Genomic DNA, 17,983 nt, shown 5'->3' with positions numbered 1-17,983 from the left:
AGATCATCCAGCTCTAGAAATCCAATTTTCTTTCCATCAGGATTAAAAATTAAAACTTTAGTCCCTAGACTCATTTCTATCTTGGCTCCTCCAATAGGCATATCAACAGCATATTCAGTTTGATCAATGTACTTTGGAATGCAGTTATATTTGTAAGGCATTCCTCTCCGCTTTAACTGTATCAGGTTTTTTATGAATTGAGACCATCTGGAAGTTCCAGAATTAGTTACCTTGAGAATTGTAACAATAAGTTCCAATTCCTGCCATGGTTTGTCTCTTAACTGTTATTGTATCAACCTTAAGTTTCTCCCAGACTCCAATAAATAAATCATTTTCTCTCCAATAAGATCAATAATAATTTGAACTGATATGATCTTCTGTAAGTCTTCAAGCATCACATTGTCTCCAAATTCTGTCAAATTAACATGCTTTCTTAGAATCGGTGCATCTCCTACAAATGGATCGACATTTAACCTTCACAGGCCACTTGTGATTCCAGGTCTTCTAGAGTGAGAACTTCCACTGTAAATCTTCTTTAATATTTCAGAAGAATCTCTTCTAAATGCCGGTTTCTTGCTTCCCCATAGTAGCTTTTTCTTTTCTTCAAGAGTAAGTTCTGGCTTATCAAAGACTATGTCTTCAGAATCAGGATTTGATAATTTTGCTTGTATTGGGTTTGAAAAATCATCAACATGAGTAGGATCAGAGGTTGTGATTGATTGAAAAACAACTTCTTCTTTATTAATTTGAGCAATGTCAGAGGTTAACTTCAGTTTTTCCACCCAGTCAGCTCCATGAATCTTCCTTCTTTGGTGAGCTTGACTGACTTCTTTTTCTTCATCAATTTCATCAGTATCAAAAGATTGAGCAACTATATAGATTGGATCTATCAGTATTTGTGATCTACTTGCCTTAGATTTTGATTTATTCTTTGCAACAGCTTTGGCTTTAGACTTTGAAGACTTTGACTTCTCTCCTATCTTCTTTTTCCCTTTATGCTTCATGTCAGCAGTTAAGGTAGCCTGAGACCTAAGAGATCTTTCAGCCTCTTCCTGACTCACCTCCCTTATGACTACCCCGTTGGTTGGTCTTTAGAAGGATCATCTTCATAAGGATCTTGAGAGATAACAGTAGTATTGGTATTTGTTGTCTTTATAGAATTCTTAAAATCTTCCTCCATTTACCTTAGATGTTCTAGTTCAACTCTAGAATTTTCATTCTCAATGATTCTTCTACTCACCTCAGAGTCAAGGATCATCTCCATTTTCTTGAATATTTGTATCCTTATAAAATAGATTTGTCTTTCTTCCTCTTACTTTCAGAGTTTGAAGATACTGACTTGCTTCTGCACCCGCTTCTATCTCGAGAATACCTTGGTCTTCATCAGCAGTTGTGACTTGTAAAGTTTGTTGAGTTGTAGTAGTTACAGTCAATTCTTTAACTCTTCTTTCGCGCCTCTTACTTTCTCCACCTTGTCTAGATTGAGACCTAGTGATTGCTTTTGATGAACCACTAACTCCAACTAGCTCTTTACCTCTTCTTATTTCACTATCCTTCTGTCCCCCCATTATTACCTCCATCGGGATTTTCATCATCAGCAGCATCACAGACTCCAGTCTTCCAGATAGCAAGCACCTGGTCACCAGAGATTATGGGTGGAGCTGTGAGAGCAAACCCAATCTCACAGGATCTAAGAAAGTCCTGAAAACTATGAAAATCAACATTCACACTGTTGTTATTCAGGATAACAGAATAGTTGTTAGTCACAAACTTCGCACCACCATAATCAAATGTTTTGGAAGCAACAGGTGAAGTCAATGTTAATTTGCAAGAAAAATTTCCGAACAGTATTTAGGGTTTCAGAGTTTACAGTTGAGAAAATGTAAAGTAGCAGAGAGAAAAGAATAGTAGTAAGTAAAGTATTATTTGAAATCAAAAATTGATTTTATATAAGACATCACTCCACTAGTTTAGACACAATTCAATTTAATGGGACACGTGGCAATATATGATTGATCGTACAAGTAATAATTTAAATGTGTGTCATTGCATGCACAGTTCCCGGGAATAAAGTTTTGCATTAACTGAGCGTGTTTCATATCCTCACGTCATCGTGTAAACAATTGTACCCATGAAAAATTATCCACTTACAGCTAACTTCAAACCTGTAACTGAAATACTGACTAACCATTTATTTTGAATAAATTTAAAATAATCAATAAAATAAAATAGTCAATCAAAGTTTGGCCATTATCAGTATTTAATCAAGACTATCAGGATTTATCAGTCAACACTAGTTTGACCAATATCAGAATTTAACTACTGTCAGGATCTATCAGTCAAAATAAGTTTGACCAATATTAGAGATTATACACATAATCAGAGTTTAACATTCAGATACTAAATGAAGTTAAATGCATGCTTGCATGGCATCAGAATTTAACACAATTATCAATAACTAGCAAGTATTGATACATAATGATAAGATACCATACTCTAACTATCAGTAGTTATTTCTTAATTATCAGAGTTTGAGAAATGTCCTAATATCATTCCCAATTCATTCTTAAATCTTGTGAAAGTAGCTTCACAGAGAGGTTTGATGAATATATCTGTTAATTGTTGATCTGTTGGAACAAATACCAATTCCACTGTACCTTCTTCCACATGTTCCCTTATGAAATGGTACCTAATGCTGATGTGTTTAGTCATTGAATGCTGCACTAGATTTCCTGTCATTGCAATAACACTTTGATTATCATAATATATTGGAATAACATACTACTCTAACCCATAATCCAGTAAGTGATTCTTCATCCATAGAATCTGAGCACAACAGCTTCCTGCAACAATATATTCATCTTCTGCAATTGATGTGGAAATTGACTTTTGTTTCTTGTTATACCAAGAAACCAATCTGCCACCAAAAATTTGGCAGCTTCCAAAAATGCTTTTCCTGTCTATTTTGTATCCTGCAAAATCAGAATCTGAATATCCAGTTAGATTAAAATATGAATCTCTAGGATACCATAATCCCAGATTCATGGTGCCTTTTAGATATTTAAAAATTCTTTTCATAGCTAATAGATGAGGTTTCCTTTAATCAGCATGTCACCTTGCACAGAGACAGGTAGCATACATGATATCAGGTCTACTAACAGTTAAATATAGGAGTGAGCCAATCATAACTCTGTAGTTAGTTATATCTAATGAAGAACCATTATTTAAATCTAACTTGGTTGTAGTGGCCATGGGAGTTAATGCAGTTGAGTTGTCTTGCATTCCAAATCTAACCATTATTTGGATTGATTTATGAAGATTCCTTCATCAGTCTGTTTTACTTGTAACTCCCAGAAAATAACTCAATTCTCCCATCATACTCATTTGATATCTAGACTGCATTAGCTTTGCAAATCTCTCACAAAGTTTATCATTAGTAGATCCAAATATGATATCATCAACATATATTTGTACTAATAAAAAGTCCTTACCATGTTATTTATAAAAGAGAGTTTTGTCAATTTTACCTCTTGTGAAACCACTTTCTAACAGAAATGGAGCAAGTGTTTTATATCAGGCCCTTGGAGCTTGCTTTAATCTATAGAGTGCTTTTTAAGTAAGTAGACATGATCTGGATACTTTGAAGCAATGAACCCTTGAGGCTGTTCAACATAAACTTCCTCTTCGAGTTATCCATTTATAAATGCACACTTTACATCCATTTGGAAAACTTTAAACTTCTTGTGAGAAGCATAGGCTAGAAATTTTTTTATTGCCTCAAGCCTTGAACTGAAGCAAAAGTATCATCATAATAAATGTCTTCTTGCTGTGAATAGCCCTTCGCAACCATTATTGCTTTGTTTCTTGTAACAATTCCCTCACTATTAGTTTTTTCTGAACACCCACTTTGTACCAACAACTGATATGTTCTTTGGTCTTGGCACAAAAGTCCAGACTTTATTCCTTCCGAATTTATTAAGCTCATCTTGCATTGTTGTAACCTGGTCATCATCTTGAAGAGCTTCTTCCACCTTCTTGGGTTCAATTAGAGACAAAAAATAATGGTAGAGACATTCATTTTGAGTGGCTTTTCTTGTTCTTACACCACTATCAGGATTTTCAATGATTAAATCAGGTGTGTGTGTGTGAGTTAGACTATTTTCTTATAGATGGAAGTTGACTCCTTGAAGAAGAACCATCCCATTGATCCATGACTTCTCTGTTATTTCCTTGACTAGTACCACTATCATGTCCTGATACTCCCCCTGAATCAGTGTTCCCATTATTATCAGTATTTGACTCATCAGAATTTAAGGAATGAGAGTCTGATGACCTATTTACTGATGTTTTTTTGAGTTGAATCACTTGTAGAAGACTCTGGATTTGAATCATATTTCTCCCCCTTATCATATGCTTCAGTATTTGAAGAATTTTCACTGTCATGTGGATTATCAGAGCTTTGAGTGATATCAGGATTTACTGTATCAGGATCAGGATTTAAGAGTTCAACATATGGCACTTCATTTTCAAAGCTCAACTTTTCATGGTCATCTGCATCTTCTAGACCTATAATATTCATGTCACCAAAATATACATGTATAGATTCCATTAATGTCCTTGTTCTCAGGTTGTAGACTCTGAAGGCTTTTGTAGACAATGGATATCCCACAAAATGCCTTCATCAGCTTTTAGATCAAATTTGGTAAGCTGCTCCGGATGAGTTTTGACAATAAAACATTTACAACCAAAAATGTGAAAGTACTTTAAATTTGGCTTCTTTCCCTTCACCATATCAAATGGTGTTTTTCCATGCCTATTGATTAATGTTGTATATTGTGTAAAGCAACCAGTTTGCACAACCTTAGCCCACAAGTAGGTAGGCAATCTTGCTTCCTCTAGCATGGTTCTTGCAGCTTCTATGAGAGTTCTATTCTTTCTTTCAACAACTTCATTTTGTTGTGGAGTTTTAAGAGCCGGAATTCTTATTTTATCCCCTTGAGTTTGCAGAACTCTTCCATAGAGCTATTCTTGAATTCAATTCCATTATCACTTCTGATGATCTTCACTTTGTATGTTGATCCTTTTTCCAGCTCTCGTACATGATCAAGAAGAATGGATGGAGATTCATCCTTGGTGTGCAGAAAATACACCCATTTGTATCTTGTATATTCATCAACAATTATGAGTGCATACCTCTTCTTGGCAATTGATATAATATTTACTGGACCAAAGAAATCAATATGAAGTAGATGATATGGTTCAAGAATTGAGGATTCAGTTTTACTCTTGAAAGATTTTCCTTTGTTTAGCTTTCTGACATGAGTCACATAAGCCATCAGGAGTAAACACTACATTGGGCAATCCTATCACACGATCTATCCTCGCAAGTTCATTGATATTGTTGAAATTAAGGTGAGAAAGTCTTTTATGCCAGTTCCGGCTGTCTTCCACGGATGCTCTACTAACTAGACAAATTTCTGATTCATCAGAATTTATGGAGACCCTGGATTCATTTAAATTACCATGTCTTAAACCAGTCATTGAAATCTTGCCATCAGTCTTACTGACAATTTTACAATGCTCCTCATAAAAGTTCACATGGTAACCTCTGTCACAAATTTGACTCACACCGATCAGATTGTGCTTGAGTCCTGCAACTAGAGCTACATTGTCAATGATGACATTTTCAATTTTAATTTTTCCATATCCCAAGATTTTTCCTAAGTTGCAATCTCCAAATAAATAATTGGGCCAGCTTTCTCCTCAAACTTTGATAACAAGGATTTATAACCAATCATGTGTCATGAGCATTCATTGTCCAAGACTAGAGTATTTCTCATGTTACCCTGCAATCAGTATTTGAAATCAATTAGTGTTTTTAAGGACCCAGACTTTCTTGGATCATTTGGCCATTTTAATTTTGTTAACACATGCAGCAGAAGACTTCTTATCAGAGTTTATGTTAACATCCTTATTATCAGTATTTATACATGCAGAAATAGATTTTGCTTTAATTAAAGAGGGTTATAGTTCATAATAATTATAATACAAACTGTGATACTCTTTACATGTATAAATAGAGTGACAAACACTACCACAATGAAAACAAGGACTCTGTGGTTTATATCTAACTGTTCTATTCCTAAACTCTAATTTGGGAGGAACAATATTTATCTCTTTATTCTTCCTTCAAGAATTAGAAAGATGATTAGTACTACCACAGTTCAAACATGCCTTTTTAAGTACATTAGGAGGAGTTACATAATTACCATTCTTATTTACACCTACCTTTCCATTTTTATTTTTCTTAGGCCTTTTCTCCTTGTTTTTCATGTGTAAATCCTTCAGCTTTTGCTTGAGCTGTTTCTGAGTCATTAAACCAATATTTATTAATTTTGTGTGAACTTGTTCACTCTTATCAGTAATTAAGTTTGATATAGGTGTTGAGGTTGAACCTACCTTATTAATTGATTTAACAACATCAGCACTTGGATTAAACTTATTGGTCTTCAAGTGAACCTTGTTCAGTTTGACCTTTGCATCAGTATTTACTGATTTATTTTTCTCAGTTTCTTTTCCATTTTTCTTATCAGAATTAGATCTATTAGCATATTCTAATCCTGATCCACAATAGCCATCCTCTAAAATTTCTTTAGTTGTTTTTCCCGAGTTAGTCCAAAGTTTAATAACCTCTCTTTCTTTAACTAACTCCTTTTCTAGATAAGTATGTTTTTCTAACAGTTTTTCTTTAACATAAACAACATTATCACTTTCTTTTTAAATTTCTAGCATGGAAAGTAACTCAATTCCTAGGTGATCATTCCTTTTCTTTAACTCGGAGTTTTCACTCTTGATTCTATTATTTTTTAAGGTTTGATCCCTATAACTAACATGCAGAGATTTAAGAAACAATCTTAAATCACAGATATCATCAATATCAAAAGCAAGGGTAGTCTGAGGTACCTTTAATTCAGTATTGTCATCCTCAATATCAGCATTTTCCATGAGAGCATAATTGACCCCATCATCTGAATCTGATGAATCATCCCAGTTTTTCTTCTTTAAGATCAAGGCTTGTTTTTTCTCAGCTTTGGGTTTTCTACATCAGCTGCAAAGTGTCCAATTCCATCACAGTTGTAGCATCTTTCCTTTGACTTGTTAAGTTTTTTGGATTTTGATTCCTTCCAGTCAGCACTTCTCATGTTATTCCTCTTATCAGAGTTTGAGGAACTGGAACCTTTTATGGAAAATCTTCTCCCTTTCTTGAAGTTCTTGTAGACCACCTTTTTCAAAATTTTAACCAGTAGAGCAGTCATTTGTTCCATGTCTTCATTGTTGTCATGATTACCATTAATATCTGATTCATTATCAATATTTGAGTCATCATCAGAGTTGATGATTCAGTATCTGACTCTGCAATCATAGTTTTTCCTTTGGAGTAGCCTTTTCTCCTAGCTTTCTCTTTTGGTTTCTCTTCAACTTTGAGTGCAACTGGTCTAGACTTGGATCCTTTCCTCTTGCTTCTTTGCTCCATCTCTTGTTCATGAGTTTTCAGTATTCCATAGATCTCATCTAGAGGTGTATCATCAAGTTGATAGTTATCCCTTATTGATGTGATCTTATAGTCCCACTTTGCAGGGAGTGCAAGTAGAAACTTCAAGTTTGAGTCCTCTAAATCATATTACTTGTCGACAAGAGACTGGTCATTCAACATCTTCTAAAATATGTCATAGATCTCAGTTAAGGACTCATTATCTCTTGAGTCAAAGTGTTCATATTCTTGAGTAAGTATTGTCCTCTTGTTCTTCTTGATAGTAGTTGTGCCTTGACACTTTACTTCTAAAGCATCCCATATCTCTTTTGTTATTTTACATCCAATAATCCTATTAGAAATAACACTATCAAGACTGATGTGCAAAATGTGTCTGACTTTTGCATCCTTCATAATAGATGAAAGATCTTCAGGAGTGTAGTCCTTCCTTTCTTTGTCAACCATCTTTTTTAGTTCTCCTACAACAGAAACAACTACCTTCATTGGTTTATGAGGACCATCATAAATCCTGCTTAGATATTGAGGATATGTGGCTACCAAGCACCGGGCCATCATTACTTTCCATATTGGATATTCATGTATCTTCAGGATTGAAATCTTGATGGCTTCATACCTACTCATGTTGTTAATCTGTGATGTGGTTGGGGGTGGTGGTTATGGATTCTGTGGTGCTTCTTTTTCTGCCATTAAAGATTGATTTTTCAGATCTTAAACTATTTTTATGTCAATAACAAGCTCTGATACCAATTTTTAGGTACTGTAGAGGGGGTGAATACAGCTTATGCAAATAATTCGACAAAGCTTCAATAGAATCAACAGTTTTACATTAACAGATAAAAACTGATTACAAATGTACTCTCTCAAAAGGATGAATAAATTTCCTTGAGAGCTGCTAGGTTATGCGAATGATATAACAATGTTCGCAATGCTTATAGCATGAACCTAATTCGTGCTTTATATAGAGCATAGTTACACAATCAATAATGAATCATATTCTATTACAATAAGGGAACCTATTACATGTCCATGTATGATTGCTTCTGAGATAACATACTTCACCGCCTTGAACTCCCGTTTTCCTTTTCCTCCTCGAATATCTAGTGAAGTGATAAATCCTGATGACATCATCTGCTGATCATCAAGTACTAATATAAGTACTGATGATGTCACTCTTCAATAAATACTGATATAATTTCTAATAAGAACTTATAATAGATTCTGTCTAGATATCATCAATCATATCTAACATAAACCCATTTTATATACACCGAACCATTTCTCACACTATTCGTCTCTCACACTAACCATTTCTCTCTCTCTCTCTCTGTCTGTCTCCATCTCTCTCTTTACAAAATTACACTTCTCCAATTCATCATCACCTTAATCTCAATCAGATCTTACTCATTCATCGACTCAATTAAACTGAATCATTCGTCTTCTCAACTCAAATCCCTAAACCCTCACCTGATCAATCGCCTCTGTCTATTATTCTATTCTAGTATCCAGGCGCATCTTAGGGGAGCCTGGAGAGGGACGAAACGGAGAGAGAATGAAAGGACTTGCGGAGAGCAGAGGAATTGAAAAAGGGAGTAGAAGAAGCAGCCAGGGTTTGTTTATTAAATTTGGGGGAAATGTTGAGACTTGCTTTAGGGTTAGAGCGAGCATATAGTGTTGTTGTAGCAGCAGCTACAGCTGTTATGCACGAAGTCGCTGGGATTTGAAATTTAGGCTCAAATAATGCACGAAACCATTGGGTTTAGTGTTAATGAATTATTATATATCAGGGTTTTAGTGTTTTTTAAATTGATGTTTGTACTATCAACCCCCCCATTTGTTTAAGTGACCTTTCTTCTGTGAAATTTATTGACAGGTTTCATATAATTTCTTATCTCGACAAATTTGGTGGCTTGAAGTGGATGAAAATAACTTTATATGAAACGAAAATATAGATACAACACAACATTGACATTCTTGATTTAGCAAAATTTTAGAGAACTTGTGATACTAAAATGTATTTTTATAGAACTTGGTTCATTTTTTTGTAATAATTCATGAGTTCATTTTTATTGATTTAGATTGATTTATTAGTGTAATTATATTTGGAATATCTCAATTCATTTTTTATATTTAAATATTTGACTATTTATGATTATATTTATGAAAATCAAAGGAAAAAATAAAAACAAATTATCGAATATGAATTTTTGAGAATTATTTATGTGGGTCCCATATGCGGGCCCACATGTGGGGTCCACCGGTGGGGCTCACCATTTTGACACAAAAATATGTTACTATAGAGTTTACAATATGTTGCTATTGATTTCTATAGTAAGAACATATGCTATGTTGCAATAGAGCAGTTAGTATGTTGCTATAGATATATATACTAACTAGCTACGAGTCAACATAGTTTTGATGTTGACTTAGCCCTTTTCAGGCCTTTATAATTATTTTTTTGGTTCTATGGTAACACAGCTAGGGGTTGCTTTAAGCAATCCATGGCGTAGTCCACACTGACCAGATTATGCTTGATTCCTGCAAAAAGAGCTACATCTTCAATGATGACATTTCAAAGTCTGATTTTGTTATATCATAAAGTTTTTCCTAAGTTTCCATCTTTATAAGAAACACTTGGGCCAGCCTCCTTCTTAAACTCTGATAGCGGGGATTTATTTCCAGTCATGTGTCAAGAACATCCACTGTCCAAAACTAGAGATTTTTTACCTTGCAGTCAGATTAATAAATAATTAGTGTTTTTAAGCACCCAAACTTGCTTGGATCCATTGGCCTTTTTAAGTTTGTTAATATTTGCAGCAGAAGACTTTACATCAGAGTTTATGCTAACATTCTTACTATAAGAGTTTACACATGCAGAAGCAACTTTTGTTTTATTTAAAGAGGATTTCAGTTCATAATAATCATAATACTACCACAATAGTAACATGGATTCTGTGATTTATATCTAATTGTTCTATTCCTAAACTCTGACTTAGGATGAACAATATTTATCCCTTTATTCTTCCTATAAGCAAAAACAAGATGATTAGTACTACCACAGTTTAAACATGCCTTTCTAGGTGCATTAGGAATCAGTTTGTATTTATTCTCCTTATTAACACTTACCTTTCCATTTCTGTTCTTTCTAGGATGTTTCTCTTTGTTTTTCACTTTGACTTCCTTCACCTTTTGCTTCATTAAAACAACATTTACTGACTTGGTGTGATTTTGTTCATACTTATAAGTTTTAAAGTTTGACTTGGGTGCTAAGGTTGAACCTATTTCATTTATTGACTTAAAGCATCAACACTTAAATTAAACTTAATAGGTATTAACTGAGACGTGTTCAGTTTTACCTTTCTATATGTATTTGTTGGTTTAATTTTCCCAGTTTTTTTCCAATTTTATCATCATAATTAGATTCATTATCATATGCTAATCCTGATCACCAACAGCCACTTTCTAATAAACCCTGACTTGTTTATCCTGAATTAGTCCAAAGCTTAATAACCACCCTTTCTTTAGCTAATTCTTTTTCAAAATATGCATGCTTTTTTAATAGTTTTTCTTTAACATACAAAGTATCATCTCTTTCTTTTTGAGTTTCTAGAATGAAAATCAACTCAGCTTCTAGATGATCATTCATCTTCTTTAGGTCAGAAGTTTCAGTTCTAATCCTAGCATTTTCAAGTATTTGATCCATATATCTAACATACATATTTTAAGAAATAGCCTTAATTCATAGATATTATCAGTATCGAAAGCAAGAATGGTTTGATATACCTTCATCTCAGTAGTCTCATCCTCTCTTTCATCATTTTCCATGAGAGCATAATTAACATCCTTATCAGATTCTGATGTATCATCCCAGTTCTTCTTCTTTGTAATCAATGCTTGTTTCTTCTCAGCCTTTGGCTTCCTGCAGTCAGCTACAAAGTGTCTAACTTCATCACAATTGTAACACTTTATCTTTAACTTGTCAATCATCTCGGTCTTTGACTTCTTCTCATCAAAGTTTCTTATGTAGTTTTTCATATCAGAGTTTGAAAAATTAGAGCCTTTCCTGGAAAACCATTTTCCCTTCTTGAAGTCTTTGTAGACCATCCACTTGAAGCTTTTCACCAATGGAGCATCCATCTGTTAAATCTCATCATCATTACCATGATCACTTTCAGTGTCTGATTCATTATCAAATTTTGGGTCATCATCAGAGTTTGATGACTCAGTATCAGACTTTGCAATCATAGCTTTTCCTTTGGAATGGCTATTTTCCCATTTTTCTCCCTTGGTGACTCCTCAATCTTGAGTGCAACCTATCTTGCTCTAGGCCCTTTCCTCTTACTTGTCATAGATCTCCAGTTCATGAGTCTTCAACATACAATAGATCTCATCTAGAGATGTTTCATCAAGATCATTGTTGTCCCTTATTGATGTGACTTTTAAGTCCCACTTTTCAAGGAGTCCAAGAAGAAACTTCAAGTTAGAACTTCCGGATCATATTCTTTATCAACCAGTGATAAGTCATTCATCAGCTTTTGAAACCTGTCATAGATTTCACTCAAGGACTCGTCAATCTTGTTAGGAATATGTTGTAGTCTTGATAATAACTCACCAAAACACCTTAAATAGAATTGTTAAATGTCATTTAGAAGCCTTCAACGGATAACCACAGTCTGTCTATCTGTTGAAGGAGTAGCTTATATTAATAAGTTTGTACCACATTCTGTATGTAACACCCCCACATCCGGGGTCGGGGATTCAGGTCATTACAGTCTTTATTCCCAATCATAACACTTTACTTTAATTAAATAAATAACACCACAATGTGACCCCACAGTAATACTCATGCCACAACATGTTATAGTAATAGTCATTGAATCCATAATTTAAAAGTTATTATAACCCCAAATGATTACTTAATAGGTTTACAATTCTTTGCCATTATCCAATACAAGTTATAATTATACATAATTTGATTCCCAAAAACTGAATGCCTAAGCTACAAATAGATCTACCTCTGCGGCAATGGCGGCTAAGATATCAGCGGGTAGACGCGGGACACTTCACACGCACTTGCGCTGGATTTGCTTGAGTCTAGCCATCCTTCCTAACTTTTGTTGTGTGATGAAGAAATGAAGCAAGAGTGAGCAATACATCTTGCAAGATAATATATACTTTAATCAATCATGTGAGTATTTGAATCGATAACTTACTGAAAATTTTACCAATTGTAAGATAATTACTTACTGGATATAAGCTTAAAAATATGAAGTTGCAAAATACTCCAATATACTTATATCTTTTTTAGAAAAACTACTTGAACCACCATTGTTCAAAGTATAATAACTTTTCAAAAGTTTATCATATAGATTATGTTACAAGATAAAGCTTGTAAAAATTAATCTTTGAAATATCATTTAAAAGAAATGAAGTTACGAGATACTTCATTACGTCCATATATATATATATATATATCATACACTCCTTAGAAACCTCTGTTGTAAAAAGTATTAACAGAGTTGTAATACCCAATGATTTTGGAGGGAGGAAAGCTTTGGCATAAACATGATACCTTGATGATCTGGAAAAGATATCAATCAAGTCACTTCTCTACTAGTAGATGGATGAATTCCTCGCCGGTCATCACCCTAGCTGTATTTGGACATCATGCTGGACTGTCTCCCAGCCACTTACGCGTTGATGGACTGTACCCCGGCCACTTACACTTTGACAGACCATACCCTGGTATATGTCTTCTATGTCGACGCATTTTGATAGACTTACTTCCTGAATGTTGGGCAAGTAATCAATGACTCTTTTATCAAAACAGCAACCTCGTTGCGAATAAAAAAATACATCGCGAAGATGGAATCCCTCATATTTTTGAGCAAGTATTTAAATCCCCTTCTAAAGGAAGATCTTAAATTAGAAACGAGTTTTGGGATCCGCTCTAACTTTTAAAATCATTTTGAAGGTTTGAAAACAATTTTGAAAATGTTTGAGGTAAAGATGATTTAATAAAATAAATCAATTTCAAAATAATAGAAGATATCTGAATATTATTCTTTAACTAATATTTCAATTAAGAAATAGCTTTTATAAAATAAATGAAGTAAAAGTTTGGAAATTAAACTTGAAATGAATAATAATTAACAAAAGATATACTTATACGAAAGTAAAATCTTTATTTAAAGAATCGAAAATAATGTTTGATTATTATTCAGAACTATCAAATTTAGCTAATTCGATTAATAGTTATAGAGTCCCCCATAATAAGGGTATACGCAATTACTGTTTATCTCTAGCATCGGTATTATGCAGCTTATAAGCAATTGTATTGACAATAAAATATCAAGATATCAAAACATGCATGCATATATACATCATATCAACATGCTTCCCAAAATATACATGGAACAATATATTGCAAGATTTGTTAACCATACTCATGCACTTATCTCAAGATAATGTATATATATATATATATCATAACAATAGTTATACGAGTAGAAAACTTGCCTGAGCGATCTTGGGTGGAAATAGGTTTGGGATTAGTCCGGTAACTATAAACAACACATAAGCTGGAATGAATCCTCGGTCGCTTAGAAACTGGACTTTATTCATTCACACCCTAACGCTCACATCTACGCTTAAAGATTTACATTAGTCGCTCGCGTACCCTCGGCTCCACCAATTTTAAAAAATTAAAAATTAAACATTTTAAGGCAACCATTTTGCGAGGATTTTACCAACTGTCTAATAAAATTTATATAATTATTTCGTGTTCCGATTAGTCTTTTAAAGGCCTTAAACATCGTCTCAAAGTTACACGAGGGGTAAGGGTTCGTTCGCGAACGCCGTTACTTAAAACGGTCATTTCTCCTAAACCGTAAATCGGATTAAACCGAACCACATATCAAAACGAAGCTTAAATCATAAACTATCTAAGAATAGAAATGGTGAGTTTATGGAAGTGGGGTTTGGGTCCAAAAGTTAAGCACAAGGACATTCTCTAGAAAATTGGCCATTACGACGGTTATACGTCAACGATTCCAAATTTTACCATACCAATTGAAACCAAATCAACTACTCCCTCCGTCCCACTGGATTCTTTACATTACTTTTTGGTACGCTTTTCAATACTCATTTAAAGTATAATTCCATAATATTTTTTTGATGTTTTTGCTAAATAAAAGTTTTATGTTTAAACTTTTATCCAAAAACAAATTTAGAAAACATTATGAAACTAGACGTTATAGAAGCCTCAAAATATGTGTAAATAGTGAACATAAACATCCCAGGATTAATCCTCAAAATACGTGCAAATAGCCTCGAAAACATTTTGAAGGTTTGAAAACATTTTTGAAAACGTTCGAGGTAAAGATGATTTAATAAAATGAATCAGTTTCAAAATATTATAAGATACCTGAATATTATTCTTTAAATAATATTCAAATAAAGAAATAGCTTTTATAAAAATAAATGAAGTAAATTTTTTGAAATAATACTTGAAATGGATAATAATTAAGCTGTTGTCCCGAGGAAGAGGAGTTTTAGTCGTGATGGATTCCATGATAGCCTGGAAAGATATACTTATACGAAAATATTTATTTAAATAATCAAATATAATGTTTGATTATTATTCAAAACTATCGAATATACCTTATTCGATTAATAGTTATAGAAAGCTATATATATAATATACTCGGGAACATCGTCTCCCGGTTTAGAAAAATGTTCAACTTTTTACGGTGTACGCAATTACTGTTTAACTCTAGCATAGGTATTATGCAGATTATAAGCAATTGTATTGACAATAAAATATCAAGATATCAAAATATGCATGCGTATATATATCATATCAACATGCTTTCCAAAATATACTTGCAACAATATATCACAAGATTTGCTAACAATAGTCATGCACTTATCTCAATATAATGCATATATATATATATATATCATCACAACAATAGTTGTACGAGTAGACAACTTGCCTGAGCGATCTGGGGTGGAAATAGGTCTAGGATGAGTCTGGTAACCTATAAATAATATATAAGACGGAATTAATCCTCGGTTACTTAAGAAACTGTACTTTATTCATTCACACCCTAACGCTCGCTTCTACGTTTAAAGATTTACATTAGTCGCTCGCTTACCCTCGGCTCTACAATATTTATAATATTAAACGTTAAAGGTTTTTAAGGCAACTGTTTCGTGAGGACTTTACCAACTGTCTAATAAACTTTACATAATTGTTTCATGTTCCGATTAGTCTTTTAAAGGCCTTAAACATGGTCTCAAAGTTACGCGAGGGGTAAGAATTTGTTCACGAATGTCGTTACTTAAAACGGTCGTTTCTCCTAAACCGTAAATTAAATTAAAGCGAACCATATATCAAAACAAAGATTAAATCATAAACTATCTAATAATGGCAATGGTGAGTTCATGGCAGTGGGTGTTTGGGTCCAAAAGTTAAGCACAAGGACAGTCTCTAGAAAAATGGCCATTATGACGGCTATACATTAACGATTCCAAATTTTACCATACCAATTCACACCAAATCAACTACTCCCTCCGTCCCACTAGATTCTTTACATTACTTTTTGGCACACTTTTCAATACTCGTTTAAAGCATAATTCCATAATATTTTTTTAATTCTTTTTTTTTTGAATAAAAGTTTTATGTTTAAACTTTTATTCAGAAAAAAAGTAAAAAATATTATGAAACTCTACTTTATAGAAGCATCGAAATACGTGCAAATAGTGAATGTAAACATCCCTGTGGGATGGAGGGAGTACCAATCATCAAAAACTCAAGATCCATACCTAGGCTACTGATTTCAGTCATAATAAGCTCAAGAATCTCAATACAATCAAACATTATACCATCTCCATAATCAACTAATCTACTTAACAATCAAAGTTCAAATCATGCTTAGACATTCAAATAACTACTCATCCATCCAACCCATTTTAAAAATCAAGAAAACAAACTTAGTACTAAAGGTTTAGAAGCTTATACCTTTCTTGGAGGGTGGAAAGCTACTAGGGAGCCTCAAAGAACCTTGTTCTATCCTTATACATCTTGATCTTGCAAATGAAATCAAGAAACACAAAGTTATAATTTGAAAACACTATTCATCATCTTCTTTGATGAATTGTTTAAGCTACTTAGGAATGGAATTTGGAGCTTAAACCTCTAGGATAACTATATTAGATTATCAAGAAGTTATGATAATTACCTTGAGAATTAACAAGGGGTAGAACTTGGACTTTGAAATTCCATCTTTGTTTTTCTTGAAGAAGCCGTGAGTAGATGTGAAGGGAGAAGAAGAAAATGCTTTCTTTCTTGGTTACTTGGTATTTAAATGATGAATGGCTTGGTTAAGGTGTTAGATCACACCCACTGTAGAGGGGGTGAATACAGTGTAAAGTACAATCAAATCAAACTTTAATATCTCAAGTAACAGGAAGCAAACTTTATTGAAATAATAAACTCTGTTACAGTATGGAACTGTTACCTCTCAGTGATGAACAAATATCATGAGAGCTGCTAGGGTTACAATGAATAATCTTCTCGAATATGATAACACTTATAGTATAAACCCTATGTCTGTTTTTATATACTACACAGTTACAAGATAATCGCTAATTGATATGGAATATAATTCTGCTTCCTAAAATATATCAATCAGATATCTTTTCTTCCAAGTATTCTATTCTTCATAGAATTCCTTCTTCATGCATATCTCTTCTTATGTTTATCTCGATCTTCTTTCCTTTAATCAGCTACTGTCCTTATCTGAACATCCTTCAACACTTAAGTTTTGATATCCATCTTCTGATGATTATCTCCTGATAATATAAGTACTGATATCCTTAAGTCCTGACTTCCAGTAAGTACCGATTTATCCTGTTTAAGTAAGATCTGAAAACTAAACATAAATCATATTAACCATGACATTATCAAATATATCTAACAATCTCCCCCAACTTGTAAATTAGCATAATATACAAGTTTAACAGATATTTGATGATGTCAAAAACATTAAGTACAAATGCATGAGAATTAGACTAGATAACTACAACTTACAGTCCTTAAAGCTTTACCAATATTTAACTTCTGATAACAGCTTTAGTCTATACAAATATCAGAATTTAATCAGTTGTAGATCTTGACTTGGCTTCATCTTCTGATCTCTCTGATGTCAGGAGTTGTTCTGAGATAGTTCTTCAACAAACATCTCTCAGTATATCTAAGTTCATCAATCATCCTCCTTTTAGCATCTTTAAGCTCTGCATTATCTTCACCAATTTGAAAGATTGCAGCCCTGAGATCATTAATCTTTGCTTTTCTTATATCCTGATCCAGTCTGATCAAATAAGCTTTATCAGACTCAAGATTGAATTCCACAACCCTGTAACCCAGAA

The sequence above is a fragment of the Apium graveolens genome, chromosome 4 (assembly GCF_009905375.1).
Source record: "Apium graveolens cultivar Ventura chromosome 4, ASM990537v1, whole genome shotgun sequence".
Classification (NCBI taxonomy): Eukaryota; Viridiplantae; Streptophyta; class Magnoliopsida; order Apiales; family Apiaceae; genus Apium; species Apium graveolens.
The sequence above is the reverse complement of the archived record's forward strand: the minus strand, read 5'-3'. Positions refer to the sequence as shown.